Genomic DNA, 26,154 nt, shown 5'->3' on the forward strand with positions numbered 1-26,154 from the left:
AAACATTTACGTGTTTGTACCTTTCTCTGCTTTCCTGGTGTTCCCTAGAAAGCACCGTGCAATAAAAATCAACATACGAGGAGAGGCCTCTTAGGGTCATCCTTCCCAAAGGCCCCCATAATCGACTCTCAGAAACCCTCCCGGCCGCGGCCCCGTGCGCGGCAGATCTCCGCGGAATCCCACGTATTTCCGAGGTGACTGATGCAGGTGTGCTGAGAATTACATCTGCATCGTCCCACGAAAGGCTGCTGCGGCTGCCACCCGGCTTACACATTTCCATATTTCTCAAGTCGGGGAACAGAAGTGGCCCGGGCGGCATCTAGTGTGTCTCCCTCATGGTTGATGAATGCTGTTTCTAATGGCGCCAGCTGCAGTGGCCTCTGGGGATGACGGTGGCATTGCAGGAAGGGGGGAGGGAAGAACGCTGTCGGGACCCGGGCTTTAGTGAGATTTGCGGAACAAACAGCTGGCAGCGCGTCTGCGGACAGAGGAGGGCTTCGCCGGGAGGCGCTGATGGAGCTGCGGACACGCCAGGGGCGCGGAGGCCTCTGCACCTGCGAGCTCTGCCCGGCTTTCCTCTCTTTTCTAACCTCCTCCCCTCAGATCCCGATTTAAAAGGGAAAAACAAAATGATCCTCTCTTTAGATTAGAGAATTCTGAGCGGAAGGGCCTTCACACATGGCATGGTTAACATCCCCCCCTGAGCCCACCTTCCCAACACCCAGCCACCCCCTGGCCTCCGGCTCCCTCCCTCGTCCCTCCCACGTGTGCCCCTAGTGCCACCTCTGCTGGAAGGGCCCCCGCAGGGCTCAGGACCTTGTCAGGCTGGTTCCTGCAGGGGCACTGCACTCAGGGGCGTTTGTTGAATGAGTGAGGACGAAGGAACCTGGTCACCCTTCCTGCGCCGGGGGACCCCTCCGAGAGGTCACGTGCTCCCACTTTTGTTCGCTCACTTTCCAGGGCCTCCCAACCCTCCTGAGGCCACCTGCAGCCCTTGGTCCCCGGGTGAGATCCCCGTCCAGTCTGATCCAGCGGGCCCCTTCCACCGCGTGGGCGGCTGTGTCTCTCTGTCACCAGGAGCACGCTGCTTTGGGCCCCCGTGGCTTCCCCATCCCACCGGGGCTCTCCGGCCCTGCTGAGGCCACCTCACCTGCAGCAGGCTGCCCTGCCGGCCCCCCGCCGCCCCAGCCACTAGGCCCCAGGTCACTCTGCCCGCTTCCTGTCTGCCGCCTGAGCCCCCCAGAAGCCGTCTCCTCCTGAGCTTCCCTGACAGCTCCCAGCACACTCTGTTATTTTCCCTAATAATGGAAAATTCTGGGAGGGAAGTGGAGGTTGTGGAGTCACCTGGCCTCAGGTTGCACCAGCAGGAGGGGCGCCGGGGCACAGGGCTCCCCACAGGGGCGGCTTCCCCGGGGCGGCTTGAAGCACCTAAAGCCAGCTGCGTGGGGACCTCGGGGAGGCCCCGCAGAGGCAGGAAGAGGGGATGCAGCGGGGAGGGTGCTGGCTCCAGAGGAACCTGGGGGAGAAAGGGCTGGCCCTGGGATTAGGGACCCTCCCAACTCCCTCTGCCCCACCCAGCAGGTGGGTGAGTACCCGTCCCCATCACGGCCACCCTCCCCTTTGAGGCCCCTGTCCCGCAGACAGACCCCACAGCATCAGCCCCAGCGCAGCCTGGGATCGCCATGGCCAGAGGAAGTGTCCCTCCATCCTTCCACTGATGCCGCAGCCCCTCCTGCCCATGACAGCAGCCCCCGCAGCCCCTGCTTGGAAGCCCCATCCAGGCCGAGGGGCCCTCGGGTGGCCCTACCCTCGCTGGCCCAGGTGGCAGCCCAGCCCGAGGGCTGCCCACAGCCAGCTGGGTAGTGCTGCTCCCGGACTGTGCACAGGCCTTGCAGAGCCAGGGCGGCTGCGTGTGGGGTGTCTTCCTGCCCCCACCGCACACAGGGCGGGCCCAGCCTCCTCCCGAGCCTGACCCCCTTCTCACGGGAAGGCCCCGTTTGGCACCCGCAGCACCCCCTCGCTGGGAGCACGGGCAGCTCTGAGCCCTGGGGTGGTCTTCCGTGGCTGCCGTAGAAAATCACCTTAAACCTGCTGGCTTCAAACAGCGATTTGCATCACAGCGCCGGAGCCCAGAAGTCTGAAATCAAGGTGTCCGCAGGGCTGCACGCCCCCTCGGGCCTCCTCTGGCTTCTGGGGGCTCCAGGTGTTCGCTGCTTGTGACCACGTCACTCGCACCTCTGCCTCCGTCTTCCCGTGGCTGTCTTCCTCTGTGTCATGTCCTCCTCTGCCTCCTGTAAGGACACGTGGCATTGCATTTAGAAACCACTCAGATATTCCGGGATGATCTTATCACTAAGACCCGTGGCTGCATCTGCAAAGGCCCTTTTCCAAATACAGTCACTTTCTGAAGTTCTGATGGGATGTGGACAGATCTGGGGAGGCTGAGGCTGCGGCTCTCTCCATCCAGGGGCTCCCTGCCCCAGTGCACCCCCATGTCGCGCCTCCAAGGGCCAGCCCTAGAGGGCACAAAGCCCCTGTCCTCCCTCCCACGGTGGGGGCTCACCCTCCACGTGTGTGCACGAGGGGCCACCGCAGGCCCCCTCCGTGAACCAAGAAGCCCACCGATGTCACACAGCTCAGGGCGCCTTCCCCTGGTGTAACTGAAGCTCCGCCTTCCACGCTCGTTGGTCTGTCCACTCTGTCCACTTAAGCACCGGAGGATCCTGCAGTGGGTGTGGTTCCCACTGAATGGCGGAGGGGTGGCACCTGGACAGCCCAGGATCCCCCGCTGGGGAGAGGCACATGGTGGTCTTGAACTCGGGACCCAGACCTCCACCTGCCCTGCCCCTGCCCCTGGCTGCCCGGAGAATCCCCTCCAGCGTCGGTACCCGGTGGTGGCTTGCTGGCTACAACGTGGGCTTGGTGGAGAAATGTGAAAAGGGAGCTGCTTAAATTCTCTCTCATTTGCCTCTACCGGCCTCTGCACTCCTGCCGTGTGGGGGCCGCCGGCCTGCAGGGACACCACGTGCTGATACCGCTGCCACCAGACCGGCAGAGCGGCGATGGCCGTGCGGTGGGACGCGGCTCCCCAGCCCACCGCCTGGCCGTCCTTCCCGCGTCTCCGTCTCTCAATTAAGCCCCGGCAGCTACGGCTCCGAGGGCCTGGCTGTGCGCGGTCTGCGCTTTAACTAGGGGTCGCCGCGAGTGGTGTTATTTCCCAGGCCTGCTGTGATTCTATTAAAATTTTCCTTTGTAGACACCAAGCACAGTCCGATTCTGCAAAGGAACAAAGGAAACAGAAATCCAGGGCAGAGCTCCGCTCTCATCAGCAAGTCACACACTTCTTCCTTGTCACCGCCTGCCGCAGCTTGGCAGGGAGGCGACCGGCAGGCTCCGGCGTTTGAGGTAGCTCAGGCCTCCTGGCGCCTGGCTCTGTGCTGAGGGAGATTCTGACACTATGACAGTCTCGGCAGCGAGAGCGTGGTGACCAGCTGGCGCCAGGTCAGCCTCGGTCCCGGGCGTGGGCGAGGGGCCGCTGTCTGCTACCCAGGCAAGTCCTACAGTTCTGGCCGTCCTGTCTCACCGTCGCCGAGGGATGGTTTCCAGCCCATGACGCTCCGTGAGAGTCACAGTGGCGGTCACAGCTGTGCAGTCTGTGGCGCGGGCCCCACACCTGGCAAGGAAGGACTCTGATCGCAGTCCCAGGGGCCACCCTCAGCCTCAGAGTTTGGGGAATGGAGCCGGAAGGCGCGATTGTCCCGTGGACCCTGCTGAGTATCGACGCTTCCGTCTGCACAGACTCCTCAGCCCCCCTCGCTGCGTGGACCCGGCCCCTGCAGACCCGCCGCGGGCTCTCCCTGCAGCATCCTCGTCCTTCACAGACCTTCCCTGCCACAGGCAGGAGGTGCCCACACTCCTGCAACGCTCCAGGACAGGCACGGCGCCTCCCTGGCAGAGGAGGATGCCCGTGAGGTGAGGGGCCATTTAGTGGCCGAGCAAAGACGGGGCCTGTGTCTGTGCCTTGGCCCCCGGGGACGTGGCGTCGCTGCCCCGTCACGAGAAATCTAATGGATGCCGACTGCTTCCTGCTCGTCCTGGCTTCTGAGCGCCCAGATGAGGTGGCATCCTCTCGTCCGAAATCCGATTATAAGGCAGCTTCATAAATGAGCCCAAAATTAGACACTTAAACTTCTCAGGCAGAGGAGTCCCCCTTTTGCCATCTGGTGTGCCCACACTCGCTCTCGCCACGGTCACGGCTCACTGGCTGCATTCTTGTATTCATGCATTCCTTCAGCGTGTGACAGTCACCGAAGGCTGCCCCTCCGCGACTGGCACCAGGCTGGAGCTGGGGGTGCCTTCATGGACCCACTTTCCAGTTCGGGACGTGGGTACCGGTCAAATCACTGCACAGACAGTGAGATGGAGCCTCACAGCTGCCACGAGCCGAAGCCGGAAGCTTCCCGGCCTGCTGGTCCGGCCCTGCCTGGCTCCTTAGACCCTGGGCTGCAGGGCCGGGAGCGGGGCTGGGCGCTGGGGCCTCACACTCGTCTTCCTCCTCCGGTTCCTCCCACCTTTCACACGCTGCCGTTGCTCAGCTCCCTCCATTCCCCCCTTAGCTTGTGGCTGCAGAATCCTGCCACCTTTCACCGGTTCCCACTCCCGGCTCTCTCTTCTGGGTTCTTAGGTGCTCGAGTTCCCCGTCATCGCTGCTGTCCAGGCAGCATTTACAATTTATAGGGAGTCTCCCAAATGCGTGAATTTTTCAAAACGTTGCATTGCTCTCGGTGGTAACTGATCCACATAATGCACTGCTGGCCCTCCTGGCTCTCGTATCATCTGGTATTTGGATATCTGTGTTTTAAATTGTCCCCAGACAGTGTTCTGTTGCAGACAAGGCAGCAAGGAGTCTGTTATTTCAGCTTTGAAAATCCCGTCTGTGCATGACAATCGAGTTATGTAATTTCCAAATCAAAATGATCACACGTAATGTAGGTAAATGCTGCATTTCTGATGTTTACAGGCAGTCTGTGTTTTAGAAAATACAAATTGGTCGGGTGCGGTGGCTCATGCCTATAATCCTAGCACTCCGGGAGGCTGAGGCAGGAGGATTGCTTGAGGTCAGGAGTTTGAGGTTGCTGTGAGCTACAATGAGGTCACTGCACCCTAGCCGGGGTGACAGAGTGAGACTCTGTCTCAACAACAACAACAAAAAAAAAATGAAAAAAAGAAAACACAAATGCTGGATCAAACCCCAGTCAAAAGCCTTGTTCGTGGGGAGAACACTTGTGTGTTGTTGTTCCCTTCCTGGTGTGACTGGGGCTCCCAGGGCCAAGTGCCTGCGGCTGGGTGGGTGGCGGTGGCACTGCCAGGGCCCCGGAGCCACAGGAGGGGGTCCCCAGCCGAGCTGAGTGGCCAGTGGTGAATGGCAGGCTCGGTTCTCGGTTAAAGGTGAAGGTGTGACAGGAGGGCAGCCTCGTGTTTCAGGTCTGGAAAGATCCCTGGCAGCAGGAGGGTCTGATGGCGGTGGCAGGATGGGAGGTCACAGGGCCTCTCCTGGCTGAGACCCAGCCCCCAGCCCAGCAGCCGCGGCACGGGGAGGAGGGTCTTGGTGGCAGTTGGCTCTGGCTGGCTTGGGGGGTGCTGCTTCTGCAGAGGGACCCGGAGGCCCGATCCCGCTTCTCTGTGTTGAGCGTTGCCTGGCTCCGTGGCGTGTGGGGCTCCTCTTCTCTCTCCCAGTCCTGGCGCCGCAGAAAAGACCTTCTGACTCTGCGTGGGGACCACTCAGCTCAGGGCCAGTGGCGTCCAGGAACGCCTCCCTCGGCCAGGCCAGGGCCAGTTCAGGGGTGGCCTAGGGGGCAGCTCCCTCAGGAATGCTCCCTGTCCCCGGGGGGATTTGGCCTTTTAGGGCATTGGATTGGGGACCATGCTGGCACCCTGGCATCGCCACTGTTGGGGGTCGGGGGTCCAGCCTCAGAGCTTGAGGGTAGGTGGGGAGGACCCGCAGGGGTGAGGACGGCAGACACGCAGGGAAGACAGACTCAGGACTCCGCAGACATGGCTGTGCCGGGTTCCGTGGCCTGTCTGCCCTGGGCTGGTCGGGGATCCACTGAGACGGGGACGGGCTGCTTGCCGGTGACCACCCACCAGTGTGTGCAGAGGCTGCGCCCGCAAGGCCCCTTTCTGACCTCCCCTGGGTGCCCCTGTCACACCCCTCCTGCTTCCTCTGTGTCCCCGGCCACACCTGAGCCCAGGCCACCCTGTCCTCCAGAAGGTACCTGACCCGTGACAAAGGCTCCATGGGGGCTGGTCGTGGTTCTTACCGGCGTCCCAGCTGCGGGTCTGGCCTCTCCGCGCTGTCCCCACCCTGTGGGCTTCCTGAAATCTTTCCCTGCTTTCCCTTTGTCCTCCCTTGGGATATAAAGAAACTCCAATCTCTCCTGCCGTCTCTCTCTTCTCTGCCCCCCAATCCTAAGTCCCCCCACCCTGAGCCTCTTTGAAGTCCCCTGAGCACAGGGCACTGACTTTCCCTTCCAGGCCTTGGCAGAGGGTGTTCCCTCTGCCTTCTCTACTGAGTATCCTGTGCTTACTCTCCAGGACCTCATAGCTACCCCCTCCTCCAGGGGGCCGGCTGTCCATGTGCTGGGTGGCCTTGAGGCTGCTCCAGGCTGGGGCACCCCCATTCTTGCAGCAGCACCCCAGTCGCAGAGCTTCCCTGTGTCCAGGACCCTGTGAGAACCTGCCCTCTCTGCGGGCAGGCGTGGTGGCTGCATTTCACATTGGTATCCCCAGGTTGTCTGGCACTAGCAAGGGGAGCAGCATATAGTAGGTGCTCATTTAGTGCTTGCTGACTGACTGCATGCAGAGGGCCCACTGTGGCTAAGATCTCTCCGGATTTGACTCTTCCCAATATTAACAGTGTGAACTTGGGCAGGTTGCTTAACCTCTAGGCTTCCGTGTTCTCATTCGTAGTGGGTGGGGGGACAGTAGTGAAAGCTGGTGGTTGTCAGGCCTTTGTCAAGTCTGTGTGCCATTGCTCCTCCGGGCCCTTGTTCGCGGTAGCCCATCCAGCCCTTGCCCCCATCATAAGGCAGCACTATTTCGATGGAGCCCCGTCTGTTGGGCAAGAGCGGCCCAGGGAGGGCGAGGGCTGGCTGGGGCCCCAGCGGGCCAGGGGAGGCAGACCTGGGTGAAGGAGGGGCTGCCCGGAGCAAGCCCAACACAGTGCCCGGGCATGGGGGGCACAGCGAGGGCTGGCTGCTCCAGTCTCCAGCCAGTCTTCGGCCTCTTGTGGACGCAGCCTCCTGGGGACTGGGCAGGGCAGGGGCTTGGGCTGGCCAGGGCTGGGCAGGCAGGGCTGAAGAACCAGGGCCTCTCCGTCTCCCCTCCTTTTCTGGCCCGTCTTATGCCTGCAGGTGCATCCTAGGCTGAGCGCCACCTGACAGGGACCTGGGCCACTCAGGGAGGGAGCCAGGAGAGAGGTGCAGGCTCCTGTCCTCAGCAGCCGGACAGCCTGGCCCTCTGTCCAGAGAAGAGCTCTGTGCCTTCCACGGTCTGCAAATAAGTGACTGTCTCAGCAGCTTCCAATCCCCCTGCCCCGCCACCCCAGCCCCTGGGAAGCTCCCACTCTCTGCTTCTGTAGGGTCCACATGGACGTGAGGTCACGCGGTGTCTGTCTCTCTGGGCCTGGCTGATTTCACGCAGTGTGACATCCTCCACGTCCAGCCCTGTCGTTGGCAATGACGGGATTTCCTTCTCCCTAGAGGCTGGCTAGTGCTCCGTTGTGTGCGAGCACCACATTGCTGCATCCGGCCGTCCACAGAGGGTCACTTCGGATGACCCTTACCCTGGCTGTCGCGAGCAATGAGCGGTGGACGTAGGCATGCAGCTGTGTCTCTGACACACTGGTTCCGTTTCCTTGGGCACATACCCTGCGGTGGGATCGCTGGATCCCAGAAAAGTTCTGTTGGTAATTTTTCGAGGAAGCTCCACACTGCTTTCCACGATGCCTGTAGTTCTGTAAATAATTCACGGCTGAGTTCCTCCCCAGCCCCTTGGAGACTGGTTCCTGACAAGAAGACCTGAAGGAAATGGTTTTAAGAATGTAAATGAATGTTTTATTTAATATTCGAGTCAAAAAAGCTCTCTTCACAGCATAGCCGGGCTTCCAGGAGACGTCTCAGGAAGGAGGAAGGTGCCGTGTCCTGCGCCTGCCGAGCGGCTGACCCAGAGCAGGCCCGGCCCCCTCGTTCCGTGTACGTCCTTAGGTCGCCGGTGCCAGTGCAGCGGCAACTGAGCCCCTCCCCCCGACACACGATCCTGCAGAGGCAGCAGCAGCTCGGTTCTCACCAACCTTGAGTCTAGACCGTCCTCCTCCTCAGGCCTGACTGCCACGGTGACTCAGGACCCAGACCCCTTCCGTCTGGGGCAAGGCCACATTCCTGCCTTCCGAGGCCGCCCGTTCATCTGCATTGAGCTGGTGGAGGGGAAAGAGGATGGAGAATTTCAAATGGGAGGGTTTTGGGGCCTGGCCCAGAAGTGGCACGTTTCTGCCCATGTCACCAGGATGAAACATACCCAGTCCCAGGGCCTGAGTTCAATGACATTTAGAAAATGCAGTTGGCCATGGCAGCCTAGAGAAAAGAGGAAATAGGCCAGTGAAGGCTATTCAGCCTCTGCCAGATTTTCCATACAATTCTACAGACACGGGAAGATGTTCTTGGAGGGGCAGAGCAGATTCCCAAGGCCTGAATCTGGCCGTATCTGCCGAACCCCAGTGTCTGAGCAGCTACCCGTGACTGTGGGTGTCTCTGTGGGCACACCTGAGTCACCATCTTGGATCTGCTGGTGGTCACGGCTCAGCTCCCCTACCCACATCCTTGGGCCTTGGTTTCCCCGGGCGGAGGAGAGAGTGGTTGGACCAGACAACCTCCAGCTGTTGCCCAGACACCCTGATGTTGCCCTCGCTGTGCTCTGCCCCGTGGGCCTGAGGAGGAGAGGTCTCCACCACACTTGGGCGTGCGTGTGCGTGTGTGTGCATGTGTGTGTGTGTGTGTGTGTGTGTGTGTGTGTGTGTGTGTGTTCCAGGAGCGGGCAGGACAGCGAACACATGGGGCAGTGTTTGGGAAGTGGATACAGCACAGGACGGAAGACACTACGGCCAGCCCAAACAGATCTAGCTAAGTATCACCTTTAAAATCTTCTTTTTATGATTTTACTAGTAATGCATGTCCGTCGTGTGAAATTTAAATGATGAACCTACCTCCAAAATAAACCAGGAAATGTAAGTGTACTAACACCGGGACACGAGCCCTGCTGGTTAACATCTGGTGTGTTATGTTCAGTCCTCACGTAGACACCTAGACCCCCACACGCACTTGTGTGCACGTACACAAATGCACACGCACACGCCTAAATGCACGTGAGTATGTTTCCATAGTTGAGATCCTATTTCAAACATAGTTTTGCACCTTTCTCTTCAATGGCACTATTTCCCGTGTGATGACAGACTTTCTACAGACTGTTCCATTCCGTGAACCTGCCGTGGCTGGGCCAGCCCTTCCCCGAGGTTTGGTGCCCGGGTTGTTTCCATTCCTTAGTCCTCTAAGCAACCTTGTGGTGACTGTGTCAGTCCACTGGAGCTGCTGTAACGAGACACAGACTGTGGCCTACACAGCAGCCGTTTGTTTCTCACAGTTCTGGAGGCTGGAAGTCCAAGATCAAGGTACCGTCTGGTCAGGGTCTGGTGAGGGCCTCTTCCTGGCTCGTAGACGGCTGCCTTCTCGCCACATCCCGGGATGGCGTGGAGAGAGCAAGCAGGCTCCCTGGTGTTGCTTCGTGCAAGGGCACTGATCCCGTGAGCCCAGGGCCCCACCCCCATGACCCCACCTAACCCTAGTCCCCTCTCAAAGGCCCTACCTCCATCACGTCGAGGGTCAGGCCTCCAGCATACGAATTCTGGGGACACACAAACATTCTGTCCATGGTAACGGGGAACAACTTGGGATGTCAGCCCTCGCTTGCTTTCTGGACTGTGTCCTTAGACAGCGTCCTTGGAAGTGCAGCGGTTGGTTTCAGGGGTGTCACCATGTCTACAGCTCCTGACCTCTGCAGCAGGGAGCGAGTGGAACCTGAGTTTGGGCCTAGCTTGTGCGTCCGCCCGGAAGTGGAGGTGGCTGTTGCGTGTGAGGTGTGGCGACTGCAGCCTGTTCCCCTGGGGCTGGATTTGCCCAGCTGTGGGTAGAGTGGAGCAGTTATTAGTGTCACATTTTTCTCCTGGTTCCTTGGGCTAGACTGGCTTTGGCAAGGAGGAGACGGACAGAGAGAGAGAGAGAGAGGCCCATTAGCCTTGAAATTAAGTGCTCTACTCTAGCAAAAAGGCGTGTCAGCAACACTGGTACCAAAGTTGGCTTAGAAACCGTGGAACTCAGCCTCAGCACCGTGACCCTGACTAAATACTCGATAAAGCCAATTTACCAGGACTCTGCCTCTCCTTGGATCTGCACCAGCTCAGGCTCCAGAGCTGGTCCTGGGCTCCAGGTGGGCAGCAGGAGCACGCAGCAGAGGACCCAGAGTCCGGCCAGGCTGGGCCCCGATCGCCATCTGCCTCCTTCCAGCCGTGCAGCCCTGTCCACGGAGCTCTGGGGAAAGGCTCCCCTTGCAAGAGTCACACCCAGTCACACAGGGCAAACCCAACAGGCTTGGGTGGAACATGCAAAGCCCGCGGGCGTGGAGGTCAGAGAGGATGCAGCAGGTGCCCGGGCAGTGGGAGCCGTGGGCAGCGGTGCTGACCCTGCAGGGCAGTGCCCAGCGTGGCCATCAAAGGTCCTGCTTCCTCCGCACGTGCCCAGGAGGACCTGGGTGCACATCTCCACCCCGAACAGCGCGTGTCCCCCGGCAGCTCCCCCACTTCCTCCCGGCCTGTTTCCTCAACCGTCAGTGAGGACAGTGACCTTCCCCAGCCGTGAGCCCCAGCGTCTGTTCCCAGGGCAGGTCCACGAGTGACGGTTCCCTGCTCAGTGCCCTCCGTGGACCCCAAGCCTGAGTCCTCATTCGTCACAGAAACGAGCAGCTGTCCCAGGCTCGTCGGCCCTTGGCAGCTCACAGCCGGGAGGCTCTGGCAGACCGTGGAAGTCAGCCGCCTCATTGTGCAGATGGGAAACTGAGGCTCAGGAGGGCAGGGAGCAGCCTGAAACTGCACAGCCTCTGGTCTCTGCAACCCCGAGGAGGGGCCCGGGCACAGCACAGGCCCTTTGCATGTCTCCCTCGGGCCCCCCGTCACGTCGGCACGGCAGCCCCACGAGACGCTCCAGACCAGTGGGCGTGGCCCCCACCCACCTGGGGCCACAAGAGCTGCGGCCCTGAGAGCCTGAGCGCCTTACCTGGGCCACCCAGGGAATGCGGGCAGCACCTGCCCGGCCTGGCAGAGCAAGCACGTTGGGAAGGTTGCGTGAGTGAGGACGCAGTGTGCACGAGGGCAGAGGGAGGGCTGAGGCCCGGCCACAGAGGGAGCAGCCCCGCTCCGAGGGGCTGGAAAGCCCGAGAGAGAGGAGACGGGGGGCAGGGGGGGTGGATCTGGAGCTTTCTCGAGAGTGCACCTGACTTGTTTCCAGAAACTACTTCTGGTGCCTTGTGAAATGTGACTCGGGAGGGGAGGGAGGAGACCAGTGTAGCCGAGCCCACTATGTGGCCCTGGCTGCCCCGCTGTCACCTGTATCTCGGGAGCCCTGCTGTGAGATAGGCTGCAGAGCTCCTGTCCTCACCCGGAGCCCAGAGGAGCCCAGAGGAGCCCAGAGGAGTGAGCTGCCAGCCGGGCTGCCCGGGCTGGGGGACGCAGGCTCACACCGGGGGCTCACTCCAGGCCGTGCATTCCCTCCATGCCACCAGCCCCCAGGAGTTAGAGCCCCTGGAAAGCTACTGAAGCCCCCGTGCCCCTTCCCTGTCCCCCAGCTCAGGGCGCTGAGCCAGGGGCACTCTGCGGAGACTGTAAAATTAGCAACTTAGTTTTGGTTGTCAGGAAATCAGTTGAGGGAAAAATGTGTTTTCAAGGGATTAGTTTTCTTACACACCAGCATGAGAAAAATACAGAGAAAGGAGAGTGGCGGGGAGAAAGGACACTTTCTAAATTTACAGCAGGATTCATTATTCATGGGCTGCGTTTGCAAAGGCCAAAGCCGCAGCAAGGAGCCGGCGGGAGCGGGGAAGGCCGCGCCTGCACTGAGGTGCCTTTGCCAGGGAGCCACAGGCGGAGGGAAGTGACAGAGACGGAGGACCTTGACTGTGGGAGGGGGTGGGGGTGGGGCGGATGCGTGGCTCTGGGCACAGCTCGGCTCCGTCAGAGAGGCCAGGGTCCCCTCTCCAGCAGGGCCAGTCTCTGCGGTCAGTAACCCAGCGCCCGCCCAGAGGTTAGGTTCGTACAGTTACCTGGCACAGTAGTAGGAGGCAAAAGAAAAGCGGGTGGGGGCTCTTATGCTTTTACATGGGACCTAATTTACTCTGCACAACAGTGCTATGAATGGATATTGGCCATTTTGCAGAAGAGGACACTGAGGATCTGAGTGGTAAGAGAGAGCCAGTGTCACAGGGATGGTGTCAGTGGCTGAGGCCTCAGGCTTGAGGAGCCACATCCCACCGTCTGTCCCCTCCCCGCCTCTCTCGGGCTTGCCTTTCCCTTCGCTCAGGCTATTGGTGTGTGTGAGACCCGGAGACGCAGGAATGAGGAGGAAGACACGCCGTGTGCCTCTCCCAGGAGGGTCTCCAGGCTTCCCCACAGCACGATGGGGTGGGTGCTGCTGTCACAGGAGGAGAATGCGGCTCTGGGAGCTGGGGGTCTCGCCCAGGCCTGTGTGACCCCTGCATGTTGGGCTCCCCGCCTGGCACACCCCCCTGGGGAGCGAGGCTGTCTGGTGGCCCCGGCTGCTGGGGCCGGCAGGAGACGGCCCCACGGAGAGACCTTGCCTGGCTGGGGCTGAGCCGGGGGTCAGGCAGGTTACACCGTCACCCTTCAAAGGCCCCATAGTGAGGATGTCCCCGCTGTCCCTGCCGTGTGTGGAGCACCGGCGCTGTGCATGGCCCTGCGCCTGGCCCTGCGCGGAGTAACCGGCACCTTTTGCTCGCTTGGCCGCTGAACAGACCAAGGAGGGAGGTGCTGTCACAATCCCGCTGCACAGATGCGGAAACTGAGGAGCTACAAGGGCAAGGGACTTGCCTAAGGTCACGGCCTTGTGGGAGAGCTGGGTTAGACCCAGACACTAGCCTCTTTCCAGGAAATCCATTGCTTAAAATGCAGAAGCCACAGGGCCACCAGGAACTCTGTAGAAAAGGCAGGTTCACATGCATTTTTAAGGAACATTTTTAAGAAATATTTTTCACTTAGATTCATCTGCAGTTCAACCCAGTCCCAGTCTGGGGGCTCCTCTGCCTGGGAGACATTCATGCACCCACCTTTCAAATGGCGGCACCTCCGCCAGGGTGGGGGCTGTGTCTGGAGGCCTGGAGAGGGAAGGATGGGGCTCCGCCAAGGTTGGGGGCGTCAGCCCCTGACACCCAGGACTCAGTGGTTCCAGGGACATGGGTGACCCAGGCCCTTGTCTTGACTGGGGTGCTGCAAGTGACAAAGGAGGCCCAGGGTGAGAGCCTGCCCAGGGGTTCTGATCCTCAAATAACTGAAGCAGCAAAGAGAAGAGTTTCAAGAACGTAGCAGGCACGATGCCAGCTAAAACTCTTTGCTGGGAGGACAAAGCTTTGGTGAGTCTAGGCCAAAGTTCATTCAGCTTGGTAGTGACGCTGGGGACCAATGTGCAGAGATCCCAACCCCTCCCTGGGTCTGGAAGGTGAGCAGAGAGCACACCTCGCCAAGTCAGCCGGGCAGCTGGGTAAGGCCCTGCCCCCCGGGACTCGGGCCTTGGTGGCAGGTGGTTGGTCACGAGTGGGGGAGCCACTGATTCCAGGGTCGTCACGGCCAAAGTGTGATCCCGGGAAGGCAAAGATGACTATACCCCAAAGCACCTACTAGGAGTCAGGGCTGCCTGGGAGTAGGGATGCCCTCCCTCCACTGGTGTCCCCAGGAGCAGTGCCATGGAGGGACAGGTGCCCAGGGGGCCCTGAGCCCTGTGCAGCTGAGCACGGCCTGGCTTCCCTCAGGGCGGCTCCCCGGCTGGGTCTTGAATGTGGCAGGAGAGCCAGGCCGAGGCCAGGGGAGATGTTCTCAGGAGAGGGGGCAGCACGACAGAGACAGGGAGAGGGACACGACACAGGGAGCCTGTGTGCCTATGTGTATTTGCATGTGTGCAAGTGTGCATGCATGTTTAAGTGTGTACGAACGGGTGGATGTAGCACGAGTGTATGTGTATGTGATTGAGTGTGTGCATGTGTGTGCATGTCTGTGTGTGTCTGAGTGTGTCTGAGCAGGTGAGTGTAGCACTTGAGTGTGTGTGTGTGCGTGTATATGTGTGCACCACCCCCAAGAGCAGCATGTCTGCAGTGTGCACCACGTGGGGTAGATGCGGGGAGAGTGAGGGGAAGCCGGGCGCTGGAGGACACAGGAGCCTGACTCAAACCTGGAATCTCATCCTGGAGGCCATGGGGAGCTACGGATGGAGCTTGAGCAGGGGAGGACATGGGCAGACTTGTTCTTTCCCAAGGACCCTGGAGGAGCTGCGTGCAGGAGAGGCCGCAGCTGGGAGGCAGGCCCAGGGCAGGGGAGGCGGCCATGGGTGGACCAAAGAGGGCAGTTTTGGGAGGAGGGTTGCAGAGGGGACCCTGGGACTTGGCACCAGCCAGGGTTGGGTGCAGGTGTGGGGCCAGGCTACGAGGGCTGAGGGCTGTTCCCCAAGATGGGGACAACATGCGGGGACATGGCTGTCAGCCCCCAGTGTGCCCTGGCAGAGATGTGCCTGGGAGACCCTCCCCAGAACAGTGCCCTGGACGCGGAGCCTGGAAAGAAAAGCCGGCAGTGATTAAATCACTGTTTGGCAAGCCAGCACCGCAGCGAGGATGACAGCAAACAGCCAGGGACGGAGCTGGCACGGGCAGGCAGACACCCACCTGGCCCGGCAGGCAGAGACAGCAGGAGGAGGGCCCGGGAGGAGGCAGGTGCGGAGCGAGCATCCACGTAATCCTGGCTTCAGGCCACGTCACTCGAGCTTCAGTCACTGTGTCCGCTGTGCACCAAGCTCTGTGGACACCCTGGTAGGAGACCAGCTGGACACAACCTCTGACCCCAAGGGGCTTTCATCTGCCTTCTGCCCCCCACCTGCACCCCGCTCCACTGCACCCAGAGCACACCCTGCCCTCGGCACAGCCAGCTCCCACCGTCAGCGCCTGCCACCCTGGGGCCCCTCGGTGGCGCAGTCTGCACGGGGGGCCACCCACGGGTGCTGGGAGGACAGGCCTAGAGGAGCCCCAAGCATGGCGACAGGAGGAGGTGGACCCGCACCCCACTTCCCTGCTCCTGGGGTGCAGTCTGCACCGTCTCCCGGGGCCCCAGTGGTACTGAGCACCCATGCACACAGCTGGTGTGCCCTGCAGTGGGGCCTCCCTGTCCCAACTCCCTCCTCCCCACAGGCGCCACCCACACTCGAGGCCTCGTCTGCTTCTGGGGCCCCAGCCTCAGACTCGAGGACACAGGCAACGTCCAGCAAAGCAATAAACACGGAGAGCAGACTGTGCTGGAACCAGGGCAGGGACAGAGGGGCCTGGGGGGTACCGAAGCCCAGGGGACCTCTCTAAGCTGCGACTGCATGCACGTGTCTCGTCTCCATTTCTGAGAGGCCCTGGCTGCTGGAGGCTGGTGGGAGGGGAGTCCCCGGCGGAGCGGAGGCAGGGAGGACCCCAGTGTCCTCCAACGGACCACCGAGGGCTTCCGTTCAAGGCCGTGAGGTACCTCCAGCTATGGTGCTGTGCGCAGCCTGAGCAGAGTGGAACCCGGGACGGGACCTCAGGGTCCCCCAGACCCAACTGCAATGATTCACCACAGGCCTGTGATCTTCCGGGGAGCGGGACTTGCTCAAACCAGTGAAGACCCAGCTCAAGTTTAAATTGTGGCCCTGGGCTCCTGCAGCGGTAGCAACTCGCACAAGTGATTTCATCTCTCCGGACCCTCATTTCTGCGTCTGGGGGTTGGACAAGGCACCTGCCTCTCTCCTGCGGGCACTGAGCACACGTGTGAGGGTGTGGGTGGGGTGAGTCCTGCCTCAGTGCTTCCCACGGCGTAGCTGTCATCTGTTCGTGCCACAGTCGACCCCGCGGGGTCCAGACCCCAGCCCTGCTCCCTCGCCCGCTTAGCGCCCGACCCCGTGGACCACCCAGAACTCCTCACCTGGAACCCTGCTCTGCTCGTGGTCTTGGCTCCTTGTTCCAACTGAGCCTGGTCTTTACACGTTTATCTTCCTTGGGGGGAAAGATGAAAGCTGCGGCACGTCTGCGATGCTGTCGGTCACTCGTGCCAATCCAGCCCCCTCCAAGTGGGTAGCGGGGCTTACTGTGGGGTGTGCTGCCGTGTGCACCCAGCGGGCAGAGTTTACGTGCTTTGGTGACCTGGTTTCAGGGCGAAGGCTCCAGGGCTGTCTCTGGCATCAGGGACTGAGAAGAGGCCTCCTGCCGCCTCCTGGCTTGGGCACTTGGCCTCATGCCAAATCTGCCACATCGGACCTTGGCAAGGCAGCCGGCCCCTCCGCAGCCTGGGCTTACCCACCTGCGAGGGGAGGACGTTAAGATCCTTCCATTGCTAACCTTCCTGTCGGCTTTCCTGTCCCGTGTGTCTGCAGGAATATGTAGGTGCACTTCTCCTCCCCTGCACTCTTTCTAAAGTGTGTCTCGCCCAGGAAATCCTCCCCCGCTAAGACACAGTAAGTTTCCCAAATTGATTATGCACCGACAGCAGGGTAGTGATTTTCTTAATGTCCCCTGTAATTACAGTGGAAGGACAGTCATCCCTGCTACCCCTGGGAGGTGGCACGGGCTCCAGCAACGAGCACACGCCCTGCCCGTGCGCCACCTGCTTACGCAGGGCCTCATCGGGACCCCCAGAGTGCAGTTCCACCCGCTCCACCGACGCTCCCCGGCACGTGTGCCCTGGCCGTGAGGGAGGAGGGCTTCGACCGCAAGGCAGTCCCAGAGTGGTTGGGGTTCTTGTCCCATTTCGCAGGTAGGAACATCAGAAGGGACTGGATGGCCTCTAGACTGCCTCTGGTGCTCAAGGCCCACTTGTCCGTCAAAACAAAGAACATGCGTGGTGACAGCCAGAGGTCAGACCAAGGAGGAAGTCCTCGGGAAGCCAGTGCAAGGCCTCAGAGTGCTCATCCACTGTCTAAGGGTGACTTCTCCCTGGTGGAGAGAAGAGGATTCTGTGGTCATGATGGTGCCCATGGGGCAGATTGATGTTCTTAACCCTGAGTGAGGCAGTGATCTCTGTTCTCAAGGGGATAATTTGTGGGACTGCAAAGGAATGCCATCAAAATGTGGAGGTGGGGACGTTCAGGGGTCTGATGGGAGTGGCTACTACAGTTTACTCAAAGGAGCCCCGGGGACCTGGTTGGCCTGGCCGTGCCCTCACCCAGCAGCCGTGCTGTGCTTGGACCTCAGGCTCACGGGGCGCCACCCGTCCCTCCCGCCCCGGGTCTGTCTGAGGATGGGGGAATAGCGAACGCAGGACGGAAGCGGCTGCTCAAGGCCACACAGCCAGAAGCGGCAAGGCTGGAATTTAAAACCAGGTCTCATGACTCTCCAGCTGCCGATGTGAAACCACTGCGCGGAGCAGGGAGGCTGGCCTTGAGGGCGGCAGCGCACCCACTGAGCACTTCACGCCACGTCCGTTCCTCCTGTCGCAGCGATCAAGGGAGGAAAGAATATTATAAAACCATCAGGGTATCAGTGACCCAGGGAAAGTGGGACCAATTTAAACGCTATTTCGCTTCTTTTAAGACTCTGGCTACTCTTTTATCTCTCGGTGCATTTACTGGACAAGTTTCACCTGATTTCATGTTTTAAAATTAAACAGTCGTGCAGAGAGGCCCAACCAATTATAGCACCTGACACCCGATCACAGGCGTGTGGCTCTCTCTTCGTGAGCCCAAACTCATCGGAGGGGTTGGGGAGATTTAAAAACGTATCTTTCTGTATGTACATATGTTTGCCATCTTTTCAGAGCCCCAAATAGGGAAAATATTACTCGATAGAGCTGTGAAAATTCAAACTCAAAAGGGAAAGAAATACACACAGACATATGTCACCCACATTCGTGGTCGTGGAATTCCTGGCCTTTTTAAAGAAAGAGACTACCCTTTAGAAATAGGGTAACAGAGTTCTGAACAGTGTTTTGTTATCTCCTAGAAGTACAAGGTTGGCAGTTACCTTGACTCTTATCTGGTCCACACAGATTTTTCAGGCCCAGCCACGTGGAGACGTGGTGGAGACAGAGGTGGACTTGCCGAGGGGACAGGAGCTGGGGAGAGGAGGCAGAGATGCTAGTGGTGCAGACCCGCAGTGGCTGGAGAGGGCTGTGGGCGGGGTACGGGGGCGCTGCGGGGCAGGCGGAGCTGGCGGCGGCTGTGGCAGGTGCAGCTGCGGGAACTGACGCAGGCAGCCGTGAGCCTGCGCTCCCCGGTGGCCACACGGCCCAGAAAGGATGTTGGTGAAACGTGTGTTGAACTATGGAGACTGGCTGGCCCCCGGCTTGCTGGATACCACATTTCAATATTTATTTCCAACTTCACTCGGTAGCACAGGCTAGACACAAAGGCTAAGTGGGCTCTCGGTGGGCAGTGTGGGGTTCTCAGGCCCGAGCTCAGCTCTGCGCTCAGCCCTGGAGGAGAAAGGCTTCCCTCCGCCAGCTCCCCCTGTCTGCGTGGCCTTGCACGGACACCTCCCCCGCAGGCCTGGAGCGGGAGGAGGAGCCGGGGCTTGCCCATCCTGACCTTGAACCTTCACCGTCCTCGCCCTGGCCAACTCGCTGCTGTCCACGCGCCAGGGCAGGGTGGGTCCTCCGCCACAGCTCAGGGCCTGCGTTCCTGGGAGCGTGGGGGCACCTGACCCCCAGCGCAAGGCTCCTGCTGGCACATGTGCCGTGGAAATGGGCGTTCGGTGGCCGTCACCGTAATGCAAACCCCAGTGCCTTTGCCCAGAGCACCAGAGCCTGGAACCCGGAGTGTCCGTGTGGTGTCGGCTCTCAGCTCAGCCCCTTGGTGTGCGTGTGACTTTGCTGGGACCAAGAGTGGAGATGTCCGAAGTCCCCGCTGGGCACCGGGCACCACACAGGCTCCTTATACAGATCAATTCATTCCATCTTAGTAATTTTCCTTAAAAGTGACCATTTCATAGGCCAGGAAACCAAACTCGGGGAGGAGAAGTACAGTAGCTGCCGACGTCACTCAGTGCGTGTGTGGCTGTGGTGGGCTGGGAGCCCACCCCCACCGGACTCCTGGCCCAGGGCCGGCTTCACCAGCAAGTGCCCTGGTGGTTGCACGTGACCCCCCTTCGGAGGGTTCCAGCTTTGTCAGTGCTCTGCTGTCACTGTCCTGGAGTGCTTTTATTTTTTTTTTAAGAAAAATGTATTTTTATTTCTTATGGAACAAGGGGACTGCATTTTCATTTTGTCCTGGGCCCCACACATCATGCAGCCAGTCCTGCCCAAACCGTGATGCCTCCATCCTCCATCGTGACGTGCTCTGGGCCTGACCGCCAGGGACCGAGAGAGCAGTGTGAGATAGGCAGCCCCGCTGGGTGGCCGTGGGAGCCAGCGTCCCCCGCAAACCAGCCGCGAATGACCCTTCCTGAAATGCAAAAATTCCACCCAGAGCCAAGGGACCAAAAACTCTGCCGGTAGAACAAAGTAAACAGAATTCAAAGAGGGGCATCTGGAGTAAGAGCAGGGTGGGAAGCAGGCTGTGCGCCCCGTGGCGGCACCGGGTGAACCAGACGTGCTGAGAAAGAGTCATATGCAGAGCCTTCCCCTGGGCCACTTAGCTTAGAAATCAGCCCCACAGCACCCGTGGGAAACACGCCGTTGTGTGACGTGGGATATGGACGATCCAACGTGGCAGTAGGGGTGCCACGGGGGGGGGGGCCCATGCATGCTGGGTGCCAGGCCCTGGCTGGGGGCGGCCACAGAAGGTGTCACGGAATTGTCTCATTAATCCCGAGAAGCAGGCCGTGAGAACCCCGTGTGCCCACAGGGACCCCCTGGTCCATGCAGCTCTGGAAGTGGCCGTGGCCACCTCACCCTGCACGGGCCTCCCCCATGCTGCCCGTCTCAGGAGCCTCTGAGTGTCCTTCTGTGGCCTGTGTCCCTTCAGGCACCGCTGTCCTCAGAGTCACATGTCCCAAGGGGCGGCTGTTCTCTCTGCTCACATGACTGACCCCAAGGCCAGCCCATGCCCCACCTCCATCGCTACGGACCCGGTCATCCCTGATGGGCTCTGTGACACTTGAGTGAGCCCACTACACTGCCCCTCGCCCAGCGCGGGAAGCTCGGAGCATCACCTGCAGCCGTGCGCTCTGAGGCGGGGAGGCGAGGGGCGCTTGCGTACGGGGCCCCGCCGGCTGCGCGGTGGGAGGGGCAGAGGAGGGCCAGGGGCGCGGCTTGCAGACAGCGCCCGCACAGAGAGTCCCCCAGACGAGCAGGAGCGCGGTCAGCAGTGGGGAGCCCTGAGGAAGGACAAACGCAACTGAACTTGAGACCATCGAGACGGACGGTCTCGGTTCCATTTCCCAGCCTTATGGCCGTGCACATGACCCTTCACCTCTCTGAGCCTCAGTTTCTTCATCTGTACACTGGAGCCCAGGGTTTGCATCTGCCTCCTAGGGTTGGGATTCCAGATGCCGGGCGTGTGAGCCAACTCATTTCCCAGCGGGCGTGTGGCTGTCTCGGGTCCTGGGGCTCTGGAACCGGGAGGCGGGGGTGGCCCTGGTCCCCTGGTCCGCTGAGATCATCTCCATGATTCCTTTTAGCCTTGAACAAGGACATCAACTTTGCTCTCAAATTAAGAATGAGAATTGGGCCCCTTTCCAATGACATCCAATCAAGGGCAGCCAATTAAGCAGATAGATGGAATGACACTGAATTTGTTCTCAACTGGGGCAACTGGCAGAACCCCACACGGGGGGAAGGGAGGGGCTGGTGTCCTGATGCGGCACTGTGCTCTGGGCACGGTCACAGACTGTTCCAGAAGAGCTGGCCTGGGGGTCCAGCACCCTGAGTCAGGCCCCGCCCAACCACCGCCAGCCTTGCACCTCCGCCTCCGGCCGCAGAGAGGGGGTGGGCAGGGCGGCCGCCTTTCGGGTACCGCGAGGCTTAGACGGAAACAGAAGGCCCACTGTGTGCTTGGCTGGACACCCAGGCAGGAGTGGGCTCTCCAAAATGTTGCTTCCTACAGCCACGTGATTCATTCCTCATGACAGCCCTGTGAGGGGTGTCAGGGCCCCCACTTTATAGAGGAGGAAGTGGGTGGCCAGGATGTCCGTGACATGCGCTCAATCTCACAGCTGTGACCTGAGAGGAGCTGGGCTGGACCCCGAGTCTTTACAGCCCCCCCTGCCTGGGGGTGGGGTCTCCCTCTCCAGGGCCACCCTGTATCCCAGGAATGCCACCCGCAGCTCTGACCCTCAGGGCCACCCCTTTGGGATGGGAGGATGGCCTCCAGCTCACAGCGTGGAAGCTGAGCCCCAGGGACACCTGGGGGTCCCTTGGGGAGTTCGTGTGGCGGCAGAGCCCACCTTCCACCTGCTCGGGCTTGGGCTGGGATCTGCACCTGGGCCTTCATTTCCCCGTCAGCTCGGAGGGTGGCCCGAGCCTGGTTCTTACCCTGAAGGGGTTCTGACGCTAGTCACACGGGCGCTCACTCAGCCCTCCCACCTCCCCGGGACCAGCCCCGGGGGTTCGGACCTGCCTGTCCCGTGTCTGGAAGGGAAGGACCGAGCCCTGGTAAGAGAGTGTCTGCCAGCAGGTTGAGCCCACGCCTCCTCCCTCTGACCAGGGTTGGCAAAACTGCAGAAAACGCGGTCAGGAAGGAGCTCTCTGAGTCCTGTCGTCTGAGGGGCTGACGCGCTCCCATTTCATGGATGGGAGACTGAGGCCCAGAGAGAGGACGTGACGGCAGGTCATGGCCGAGACAAAGCTGGGAGCCAGGCCCCTTGGTTCCCAGACTGCCCCCTGGGGGCTGAGGCTTCTGCCGCAGGCTGGGGTCTGGACGCGGGGGGCGGGGGGCGGGGGACGCTCACACTGACCGAGCTGCACCGTGGCGTGAGGCCAGGGCTGAGTGTGGAGGCCCCAGCGTGTTTGCCCAGGCGGGAATGGGACACCCACGTCCCCGGGCAGGGATGTAGCCCTGGGTGAGGCCCTGTGCAGTCCTCGGCTGGTCTGTCACAGGGTGGGTCTTCTCCGCGGCCATGCCTTTGTGACTCTCTGGAAAGGGCACTGGTCCTGTGGGAGCGTGCTCCTTTGTTCAGCGTTTCCTGTGCTCTGCTGACCAGCTGTGTGGCCTGGGGCAAGTAACATCACCTCTCTGGGCTTTCTTCCCTTTTCTGCGTGATGGTAATGTTGATGCCCTCCTTGCTGGGGTTCTAGAGGAAAAGAAATGTGTCCCACGTGGAAAGCAGTGGACACCCACAGCGTGGCGCAGGGGAGCACTCAGCCCGGGTGGCAGGCCACCGGGGGCTGCGCGGAAGCCTGGCTCTGCCTCTTACTTCTGGAGCCTCAGTTTTCTCGTAGGAAAGATGGGGGTGGGCGTTGCACCCTCGGAGAGCTGCAGTGAAGATCAGGTGGCCGTGCGTGGACAGGGCTGGGGGTCGGGCCTGGCGTGTGACCTTTCCAACCTTTAGTCTCCTCCTCTGTCTCCCCTCTATGAGACGGGGTGCACGGCACCGAACTCGCCGAGTCGCCACGAGGAGTCCAGGCAGCGGGAGCTCACGGCCCCGCAGCCCCGCAGCGAAGGTTGAGTTCACCTCTCTAGGTGGGGTGTTGTCTGGGGTGGGGTGGCTATAGCAGCCAGCAGGGACAGTCAGGGACGACCTCACTGCAGGACAGTCCAGGATCCTGGCGTCTCACTTGGGTGAATCCCGGGAAACAGCGTGTGAGAAAAGGAACTTGTCCCAATCTGAATATGCCGCCTCTCCACGGCACAGGACGCTGCGGTGTCCGGACTTAACAAAGCCCGAGGTTGTCAGCCAGCCGCGGAGGCTGTTGCCTCTGGTAAGCGCTTGGCACCCAGCTCTGTTCGGCATAGTCACATTCACTCCACTGGGAGCCCCAGAAGACTCCCTTTGCCGTGGTGATGGATTTGTGTCTCTCCACTTAGACGTTCCCAGCAGCTGCTGCAGGCAGAATGGCTTTGTCTGCGGGTCTGTCCATCTGTCCGTCGCGTGCTCATCAGCTGACGTTGCTGAGGTCCTGCTCTGGTAGGTAGCAAAGAGAGCAGTAGAACAAGTAAGCCACAAACTGGGCGTGTGGTCTTGGCTGGTCACTTCCCCTCTGAGCCTCAGTGCTCCTTTCCCCCAAGGGCAAGTCCTTATCTCTGAACTTGTGGGGCAGGCCGGGAGGCAAAAGGTTGGACATGTCTATAAAGCACATAGGTTGTGCATTGTGTAGGAGCCCAATAAACATTATCCGAGACTCGACGTGGTCAGGGAGGGCTTCCTGGAGGTAGCATATCCTGAAACATGTTAGGGGATAAATAGACACTTATACCCCAATACACAGATACAAAACAAAACAACAAACAAATGAAAAAAAGCAGTATAGGTAAGTGCCATGAATTTAAAATGACATTCATCTACGTATATAAAGATGGTAGAAATATTTTCTCAAAGTTTAGCTGGTTTTTACTAGATCGCTGGAGCCAGTGACTGAACCAGCATCTAATGGTCACAAGAAATCCCCTGTGATAACTGGCAGGAGGTCATGACTGTTAGAATTAAGTGTTTCTGAGCCTTTATTGTTGTAATCCAGAACTGTGGCATTTAGACCCCACATCTATTTAACCTTAGGTTTAGATGTTTTAGTGTATAAAAATGAAAGTAGGTACTTTTAAAGTTTATATAGGAGGATAACTGTGCAAAAATAGAAAAGAATTTCTAAAAATAGAAAAAGAAACCAAAGAAAGGGAACTTGCCTAAGAAACCATTACAACTTACCATAAAATTGCTGCCCTCAAACCCAAATGGCACAAAAAAAGAAAAATGACTCAGTGGGGTGACTGTGCTCTGCACACCAATGTGCACACTGATAGACAAAGAGAATGAGAATTAATAATGAGAAAGGTAGTTTTTTAAATTAGTGGGGAAAAATGTCAATGGCCTGTTTGCTACTTCCAATGGGAAAACTTTAAGTTGTGCCTGACTTTGCTGAGGGAGCTGGCTGGGGACACAGGGTGGGGTCTCTGGGTCGAAAGGAAGATTAAAGAGTTCAGGATGGTTAAAAAAATAAAATTTTTAAAAAATACAAATATTATAAGAAAGATTAGGAGAATATATATAACAATTTAAGCAAGACAAGAAACCAAAGAAAATATAGACACATTTGATATATAAAACATAATTGTTTATCATTTTAACAACATTGGTGGGGTGCAGTGGCTCATGCATGTAATTCCAGCACTCTGGGAGGCCAAGGCGGGAGGATTGCTTGAGCCGAGGAGTCTGATGTTGCAGTGAGCTATGATGAGGCCACTGTCCTCCAGCCTGGGTGACAGAAAGAGACTCTGTCTCAAAAAACAAAAACCCAAAACAAACAAATAAAACACGAAAAAATTGATTCTTCCAATCCATGAGCATTGGATATTCTTCCATTTATTTATGTCATCTACAATTTCTTTAATCAGTGTTTTGTACTAGTTTTCCTTGTAGAGATTTTTATATCCTTGGTTAAATGTACTCCTGGTTTTTTGGTTTTTGTTTTTGGTACGTATTACTACAGATCACTAGTACTGCACAAAACAATCTATAGATTCAATACAACTCATCAAAAAATCCCAATGTCATTTTTCACAGAATTAAAAAAAAATCCTAATATTTGTATGAAACAAACAAACAAAAAAAAAAAAAAAGAGCCCCAAAAGCCAAAGCAATCCTAAACAAAAAGAACAAAGCTGGTGACATCAGATTACCTGACTTCAGATTATACTATAAGACTGTGGTAGCCAAAACAACACGATACTGGTATAAACACAGACACATAGACCAATGAAACAGCATAGAGAACCCAGAAATAAAGCCCCAGACCTACAGCCAGCTAATCTTCAACAAAGTCAACAAAAACATGCACTGAAGAAAGGACACTATTCAATAAACGGTGCTGGGAAAATTGGATGCCACCTGCAAAAGAATGAAACTGGACCCCTCTCCCTCACCATACACAAAGATTAACACAAGATAGATTGATTTTTACTTAAATGTGAGACTCTAAACTATAAAAATGCTAAAAGAAATCCTGGAAAAAACTCTTCTGGACATTGGCCTAGGCAAAGGATTCATGACTAAGACTTTGTCATGAATGTAACAAAACAAAAATGTATTCTTTGTTTGCAAATGTAGCAAAATCAAAAATAGACAAATGGGACTTAATTAAACTAAAAAGCTTCTGCACAGTAAAAGAAATATCAGAATAAGTAGACAACCTACAGAATGGGAGAAAATATTTGCAAACTATGCATCCAACAATGAACTAATACTCATAATCCACAAAGAACTCAAACAACTCAATAACAACACCAAAAACCCCCAATAATCCCATTATAATACAAGGTGGGCAGAGGACATGAAAGACATTTTTTCAAAAGAAGACATACCAATGGTCAACAAACATATGAAAAAATGCTCAACATCACTAATCATCAGAGAAATACAAATTAAAACCACAGTGGGATACCATCTTACATCAGTCAGAATGGCTACTATTAAAAAGCCAAAAAATACCAGGTATTGGCAAGAATGCAGAGAGAATGCTTATATGCTGTTGGTGGGAATGTAAATTAGTACAACATCTATGGAAAACAGTATGGGGATTTCTCAAAGAACTAAAAATAGAAGTACCATTTAATTCAGCAATCCCACTGCTGGGTATCTACTGAAAGGAAAAGAAATCATTATATTAAAAAAACACCTGCACTCATGTGTTTCTCGCAGCACAATTCACAATAGCAGATATGGAATTAACCTAAGTGACCA

The 26,154-nt window shown here is 58.1% G+C and overlaps 1 protein-coding gene across 1 annotated transcript in view; it reads left to right on the forward strand.

The window, feature by feature from the left end:
* The window catches only part of SORCS2 (sortilin related VPS10 domain containing receptor 2), a 486,540-nt gene that overhangs the window by 251,745 nt on the left and 208,641 nt on the right, over nucleotides 1–26,154 (forward strand). The gene's annotated exons all lie outside the window — the stretch shown is intronic.

This window comes from Lemur catta, chromosome 17, assembly GCF_020740605.2.
Source record: "Lemur catta isolate mLemCat1 chromosome 17, mLemCat1.pri, whole genome shotgun sequence".
Classification (NCBI taxonomy): domain Eukaryota; kingdom Metazoa; phylum Chordata; class Mammalia; order Primates; family Lemuridae; genus Lemur; species Lemur catta.